The sequence below is a fragment of the Fringilla coelebs genome (genome assembly GCF_963513975.1).
Source record: "Fringilla coelebs genome assembly, contig: SCAFFOLD_43, whole genome shotgun sequence".
In the NCBI taxonomy this organism is placed as follows: domain Eukaryota; kingdom Metazoa; phylum Chordata; class Aves; order Passeriformes; family Fringillidae; genus Fringilla; species Fringilla coelebs.
In genome coordinates, this window is record NW_028167212.1 from 380,034 (window position 1) to 387,839 (window position 7,806).

The 7,806-nt window shown below is 56.9% G+C and overlaps 1 protein-coding gene across 1 annotated transcript in view; it reads right to left on the minus strand.

Annotated features, from left to right (window-relative positions):
• Window positions 1–7,571, minus strand: part of LOC311166146 (uncharacterized protein) — a 162,243-nt gene extending 154,672 nt beyond the window's left edge. The window contains exon 1 of the mRNA XM_084227621.1: window positions 7,472–7,571. The gene's annotated coding sequence lies outside the window, so the exon portion shown is untranslated. The remainder of the gene's footprint in view (window positions 1–7,471) is intronic.
• Window positions 7,572–7,806: the final 235 nt, after the last annotated feature.

A 7,806-nucleotide genomic window follows, 5' to 3' on the forward strand; every position in this document is an offset into this window, starting at 1 on the left:
CTGTAATAATAATTGGGACTGCAGCTGATTCCTTGAGGAGATGGCACAACACCATCAGGTTAGAGGAGGCTTCCCCCAGAGCTGAGATATCATTTCTTGGAACTGTGAAAAATCCTTACAAATGATGAGGCAGCACTGGGTCACAGCATGGAGGATTTTGGTGGGATTTTGGGCAGATGGTTTGGTGTGTATCCAGAGTGACTTTGGGCAGATTTGGGGCCTGCTTGGGGCAGATTTGGGGCAGATCTGTTGCTGATGTTGGGGTTTTTCTCCCGTTTGCCCAGCTGTGGGCAAAGCCCCGAAGCACATCCTGTTCCTGCCCCAGCTCCTGAGGAGCCCCAGGAGCTGATGCTCTCCATGCTCTGCCCCCAGGGAGATCTGAGGCAATCCTGGCATCCCGGGGATACTGGGGATTCCGGGCGGCCTTTGGGCATTGGGGGATTGTGGGGCTTGGGGGGTGAGAGGGGTGAGGGGGGCTTGAGGCTGGATTGTTTGGGGAAAGTATCGGGATTTCGGGGGGAATGTCTGGAGTTTTGAGGGTGAATTTTCAGGGTTTGAGAGGGAATTTCTTGATTTTTGGCAGGAAATTTCTGGATTTTTGGGAGGATGAATTTCTGGATTTTCTAGAGGGGAATTTCTGAATTGGGGTGGAGAGTTCTGGATTTTTGGCGAAATTCTGGGGTTTTTTTTGAGGGGGAATGTTGGGATTTTTGGAGCAATGTTTTATGCTTTTTTTGGTGGGGAGGGTAAATATCTTGCTTTTTGGGAACATTTCTATAGTTTTGTGGAATGTTTCTGGATGGGGAACTAGGTTGGTTTTAGATTTTTTGAGAAGGAATATTTCTAGATTTTCTGGGGAAAGTTCCTAATTTTTTGGGAATGTTCCAGAATTTTTTGCAGGAACATTTCTGGATTTTTGGAGGAATGTTTCAGGATTTCTTTTACAGAACATTTCTGGACTTTTTTATGGGAACTGTTACTCAACAAGGAGCATTTTGGAATTTGGGGGGGAACATTCCCAGGTGTCTGGGGAACATTCCCGGGTGTCTGGGGATCGTTCCTGGGTGTCTGGGGCTCTCCTGGCCCCGTTCCCATCCCAGGTTCCCGGGGTTCCAGGAGCTGCCTTGGTGCCGGGCGCTGCGACATCGCCTGGGTGCGGTTGGACACCGAGGTGCAGGCGGGCGCCGCCCGCGAGGCCCTGCAGGGCTCCAGGATCACCCAGAGCAGCACCAGGAAGATCTCCTTCACCAAAAAGGGACCCACAACACCCCAAACCCCTCCAAAACACCCCCAAACCCCACCAAAAAAAGCCTAAAATACCCTAAAATCCAAAAAAATCGAACTTTCCCCATCCTGAATCCCCCAATTCCCACACCAATCCCCCTTTTTTTCCCCAGCACTGTACCCAGGGTCTCTCTGCACCTGGAGCTGCCTCAAATAAACCCCAAATATCCCCAAATAACCCCAAACAAGCCCCACTGTGTCCCCCAGGCCTGGAGTGGGTTTGGGAGGGGTGGGGGATTGGGGGAGTCTCGATCCCAAACTTTAGGGTCTGGGGGTGTTTGACACCTTAGGATTTGGGACTGGGGGGGTGTTTCACCCCAGACTTCAGGAACTGGGGGTGTTAAGCACACCAAATATTTCAAACTCCAGGATTTGGGGTCAGGGGGATTTAATGCACATTTTTTGAAATTGGGGAGTGTTTGACACCCCAGGATCTGGGATTTGTGGGGTTTGATCAAACAATTTGGAGTTTGAGGGTTTGGGGCAGGTGGGAGGGGAGGTGGAGATCCCAGAGTTTGGGTTTGGGGGTGTTTCAACCTCCCACCCCCCACCCCCCTGCCAGTGTTTCAACCCCAAGGATTTGGAATCAGGGGGAGTTGACCCCAGGATTTGGGGTGTTTGACCCCAGGATTTGGGGTTAGGCTTGGGATCGGAGCCGTTCCCTGGAAACAGTGGCGGGATCAGGATTGAAAACAGGAATAGGAATGGGATTGGGATTGGGAACGGGATCGGGAATGGGATCAAGGAGAGACCCTGATGCAGTCCTGGACCCAATCGCAGGGAGAGACCCCGCCCCAGTCCTGCAGTGGACCCATCCCCACAATCCCGGACCCATCCCCATAATCCTGGACCCATCTCCAGTCCCAGCCCCTCCCCAGCCGCTGATCAGACCCTCCCTCAATCCCAGCCCGCACCAGTCCGGACTGGAGCCATCCCCAGAGCCTCCCCCATTCCCAGGCCGGACCCTTCAATCCCTTTTTGGGGTGGCTTCTGCCGCTTCCCGCCCTTTCCTGGGGGTTCCAAAGGGCCCTGAGGACCCTCCCCATTTTGGGGGTGTTCGGGTGGCCCCAGGGCTACCCCGAGGGCCGAGGGGGGATTGAAAGCCCCAAACCTGAGGGGCTCCTGGGGGACCCCAGTTTCTCCCGTCCCCACCCCAAAAAAGATCCTAGCCAATCAGAGCGTGTCGCGCTGATGACGATCCAATTGCCTTGGTGCTCTGGCCCTGCCGGGCAATTTTCAGCGAATCAGCGCCTGGCTCTGCTCTGACTCATCAGTTGGCGGGGAGAACCCAGCCCCTCTCACAGCACTAGCCAATCAGAGACTGCGTAGGGCCATTTCCAGCCAATCAGAGCGTTTGTCGCTGATGACTAATCAGTGTGCAGGAGCGGAATTTGGGGAGGGGGGAGGTGACCCTGGGGAAGGGGATGGGGCGTGCGGGGGCAGCTGGGGCCGCACTGGTGGCACTGGGGGTGCTGGGAGCCCCCCCGGCCGCGGGTGGAGCGGGGGGTGCGGTGAGAAGGGGGCGGGGTCCCCAAATTCAACCAAAGGGGGGTCGGGACCCCCAAAGGGAGCAGGAGGGGCTGGGAACCCCCAAACCAAGCACAGGGGAGGGGATTGGGGATTAGGGGAACGATGGGGAAGGGGCAGGAGAGCAGGAAGGAGGGGGATGTACTAAACACAAAGCCAAACACCACTATAATTTCTCATACATTTTATCCAAACAATTAAACTTTAATAATATCCTTAGGTACTCGAAAAATATTAAAATTATTTTAATTTAACTGTGCGTGAGTGGTCTTATTTGGATATTGGTTTTCGGATTGTTTGGGGTAGATTATTCAAAAAATGGGAGTTTTAAGGAATTCATTCAGATGAGAAGGCAGCACTCTGCAAACAGAACTGACTGAAAATAAAAAGAACAGAAATCAGTAACTCTCAAAGTTTTATGTGCTATCAAATACACCCACCCAGCCCCAAACAATCCCCATCCCACCGCTCCAAATTGGGATCCCACTTCTCCCAATCCCTTCCCAACCCCTTCTCACTGGCAGCTGTGGAATGGAGTGAGTTTGGCCTGGGATTGAGAATTTTTGAGGAGGGAACAAGCAATTTGAGCTGCTATGGCACCTTGATGGGCAAAAATTCAGTTTTCTACAGTGGGATTGGAGTGGTTTTGAGGTGACAGATCCATCCCTCTTGGCTTTTGGAGTGCAAAGAGATCGAATGGATGGCCCAAAATCCTTCCAGAACACACAAATCCTCCAAAATTGCTGCAGCTGAGTTCATGGTGTCCAGGGAGGCGGCAGCTGCTGGTGCCAGGGACAAATGAGACGGTGCTTGGTGTCAGAAAGCTCCAGAATCCATTTCTGACCCCCAAAAGACAGGGCAAAGGCAGGGCCGTGGGGTTTTTATAGGGTATCCCAGGGGTGGGGTTGGGGTTTGGGTCAGGGGAGGAGTTCTTAGAAACGCAAGAAGGGTGAGATCAAATTCCTGCCTCTTAGCAACAGGGACAGTCCACACAGAATGTGTTCCCAAATCCTAAATTCCCCCTCAAACACCGGTGAAATGGTGGGATGTTAGACATTTTGGATCAAATTCCTTCATTTAACCCTGTTTTGGCAGATTTTAAGGGATGAAGAGGAGGCACAAGAAAATTAAGGCCAAACCAAAAGGAGAAGCAGGCAGGTGTGTTCCCAACATGGATCACAGGGAATGTGGGGCACCAGGGCTGTGGCCAAAGTGGCTCCTTCAGTGGGGGATGGAGCTGGAGCAGCGCACGAAGCTCTTCCCACACTCAGGGCACTCGCAGCGCTTCCCTCACCGGTGCCTCCGTTGGTGTCGGGTCAAGTAAGAGCTGCAGGAGAAGCTCTTCCCACACTCGTCACACTCGTAGGGCCTCTCCCCAGTGTGGATGCGCCGGTGCCTGACGAGGCTGGAGTTCTCCCTGAATCCCTTCCCACAGTTGGGGCATTGGAAGGGCCTCTCCTCTGTGTGAATGCGATAGTGCTTGAAGAGATCTGAGCGGGTCTGAAACCTCTTCCTGCATTTATCACACTCATAGGGCCTCTCCCCAGTGTGGATCTTTTGGTGGCAGATCAGGTTGGAACGCTTCCTGAAGCTCTTCCCACATTCTCCACACTTGTGGGGCCGTTCCCCAGTGTGGGTCCTTTGGTGCCTGATCAGGTGGGAGCTCCGGCTGAAGCTCATCCCACACTCCCCACACTCGTGGGGCCTCTCCCGAGTGTGAATGCGCCGGTGCCTGACAAGATGGGACTTCTGCCTGAAGCCCTGCCCGCAGTCGGGGCAGCGGAAGGGCCTCTCCTCTGTGTGCGTGCGCTGGTGCTGCAGGAGACTGGAGCTGCTCGAAAACCTCTTCCTGCACTGATCACACTCATAGGGCCGTTCCCCAGTGTGGGTCCTCTGGTGCACAATCAGCTGGGAGCTCCACCTGAAGCTCTTCCCACACTCCACGCATGTGTGGGGCTTCTCCCCATCACAGAGCTGCTCATGGAGCACCAGCTCCGAGCTCTGGCTCGATCTCCGGCTGCCTTCCCGGCCCAGGTGGGTCTTTCCCCCTCAGATCCCCGTGATCTGCGTTTGCAGCCCCTCCTCGTGCGGGATCTCCGGGGCTTTTCCTCCCTGTTGGGTTCCTGCGCTGTGGAGCCACTCAAAATGGCCCCTTCCACCAGGTTCTGCTGTGGGGATTTGTCCTCCCTGCTCTCCATGCTCAGCTCCTGCTCTGGGGGAGGAAGGACAAGGACAGGATGGGATTTGCCTCAGTGCCACAGGCAAGGGGAAGGAGATCCCCCAGGGCTGTCCTGCAGCCGGGGCTGTGCTGGGCTGGGAGATGGAGCAGCACAGAGGGGAACGGGGCACTGACTTCCTCCTCACCTGTCTCAGTGTCCCGGGGCATCTTCCTCTTCCTCACAGCCTCCCAGAGTTTGGGAATGGGAAATCCTAGTTTGGGGAAAACAAGGGATGAGCACATTAAGTTTGAAAGTCCCTCTACCCAAGTCCATCTCTACAAGTCACTGGCCATATGGGCTACAGAAAAACCTCCCAAACACCAAGATTCCACCCTGAAAAAGTGTCCCAGGAGTTCCCCATCCCTGGTCCCTCCCCTCTGTTGTTTGGGGGATCTCCCCCTGTCCCAGCTGCTGGGGGTCACCCTCGGATTGGGGGTCTCCCTTCTCCTCAGTGCCTGCCCTTCCCAGGCTGCTGGCAGTCCCAGCAATCCCAAAAGCTCCCCCCTCTGCGCTCTCCCCATTTCGGGATGCTGGGGCTGTTTGGTCTCCCGGGTCCCTTCTCCCCTCATTCTCTGCACTGGGCTGCAGGGGCTCCAAGGAGTCCCCCCTGCCCCTCTCCAGGCTCTTGAGGGTCCCGCCCATGGCGGCGCTCCCCCCTCTCTGGGCTCCCCACTTTGGGCTCCTGGGGGACACAGGGCTCTGCTCCTCCAGGCTGCCTCTGCCGGCAGCCACCACCGGCACCCCCAGTGTCCCCCCAAGGGGCCTTTTCAGCTCAGCCTTGGACTGCTTCATTTTGCAAACATCTCCCCAAAAACCCAACTGGGAGTGACTGGGAGGGACTGGGAACATGCTGGGGGTGACTGGAAACAACTGGGCTTATACTGGGATCAACTGGGATCATACTGGAATGACTGGGATCATCCTGGCACTGAGTGCCACTACACTGAGGCTGACTGGGAGTGCTTGGGAGCAAATGGGATCAGACTGGAAGGAACTGGGAGGGACTGGGAACATGCTGGAGGGAACTGGGCTACACTGGGAGATACTGGGAGGGACTGGAACAAAAGGGAGGGTGAAAGGGAGCAACTGGAACCATGTGGAGCACAACTGGTTCATACTGGCAGGGACTGGGAGCTCACTGGGCTCATCTTTGGATCATACTGGGAGGGACTGGACTAATACTGGGGGGATCTGAGAGCGACTGGGAACACACCCTGCACATCATCCCCCATACTGGGCATGACTGGGAGCAACTGGGAGCACGCTGGGAGCAAATTGCATCATACTGGGAGTGACTGGGTTGATCTAGGAAGCAATTGGAACCATGCTGAAGGCAGCTGGGACCATACTGGGAGAGACTGGAAGCAACTGGGATTATACTGGGACCACACTGGGAGAGGCTGACATGTGACTGGGATCAAACTGGAGCTTACTGGGATCATACTGGGATTGAAAGGGAGCGACTGGGATCACACTGGGGGCTACTAGCATCAGACTGGGAGTTACTGGGATTAGACTGGGAGTGGATACAATCAGACTGGGATCAAAGTGGGTGTGATTGCACCCTGACTGGGAATTACTGGGAGCTACCAGGCCCATGCTGGGAACCAACTGGGGTCATAATTAGAGGAACTGGGAGCAACTGGGAGAAAACTGGGGGCAAGTGAACCACCCTGAGGTAACTGGGAGTGCCTGGCAATGACTACCAGAATGATCAGGGGAACTGGGATATCCTGGAAGTGTCTGAGACCATATGGGTGGTGAGTAGGACCAAAATGGGAGCAACAGGGAATGTGTTCAGGAAACTGGGAACAGGCTGGGGACAAGTGGGAGTGACTGGGGACCTGCTGGGAGAGACTGGGAGCGACAGGGATCCTGCAGAGAGTGAGTGGAAGTGACCAGGCTCATACTGGGAGTGACTGGGCTCATACTGGGAGCAGCCACTGCTGGCACTGGCACCCCTGAGCCCCTTTCCCGGCCATCCCACCCCTCCAGCCCCCAGAACCCCCCACTGCCGGGGTCCCAGCAATCCCAGGGGTCCCCCCCTCTCGGGGTCCCCACTTTGCCCTTCTGGGGCTCTCCTCTCTCTGGGCTTCTGCTCAGGGAAGCTGCGGCTCTCCCGGGGCTCCCAAAACCCGGTGTCCCCCTGCCGGTGCCACCGCTCCTGCCCGGTCCCCCCAGGGCCCCGGCAGAGCTCGGAGGGCCCGGCCGGGAAGCCCAACCCCCACCGCGGGGGGACCCGCATCCCCCCGCCCCCTGCTGGGGCTCTGCTGCCACCCACACCGGGACCCCCAAAAACACCTCCCGGGGACCCCCTGATGTCCCCCCGAGGGCCATCTGAGGCTCGGCTTTGCAGCCCTGCCAGCTCCAAACATCCCCCCAAAAAACCCCAAGCCCAGGCACCCCCGGGATATTTGGGGCGAGCTCCCCCTCCCCGGCACCTGCGGGATGGGGGGCGATGCTCCCGGGGTGCTGCGAGTTCAGGCAGCGCCGGAGCCACGTGGTTCCCCGTCCCGTCCTCCCGCTGCTTCCTGCTGCCGCTCCGCCTCTTCCTCCCCCCTCCTCCTCCTCCTCCTCCTCCCCCGCTGCCGGAGCCCTCGCAGCCCGCGGGAGGGGCGGGGATGGAGCCGGGACAGGTCGGAAGGCAGAGAGGGCTAGGGGGGATGCCAGGAGTGGGAGTGACTGGGCTGTACTGGGATCATACTGGGAGCAGCTCCTGGCTGACTGAGTCCTACTGGGATCATACTGGGATCGCACTGGGAGCGAGGAGGAGCAG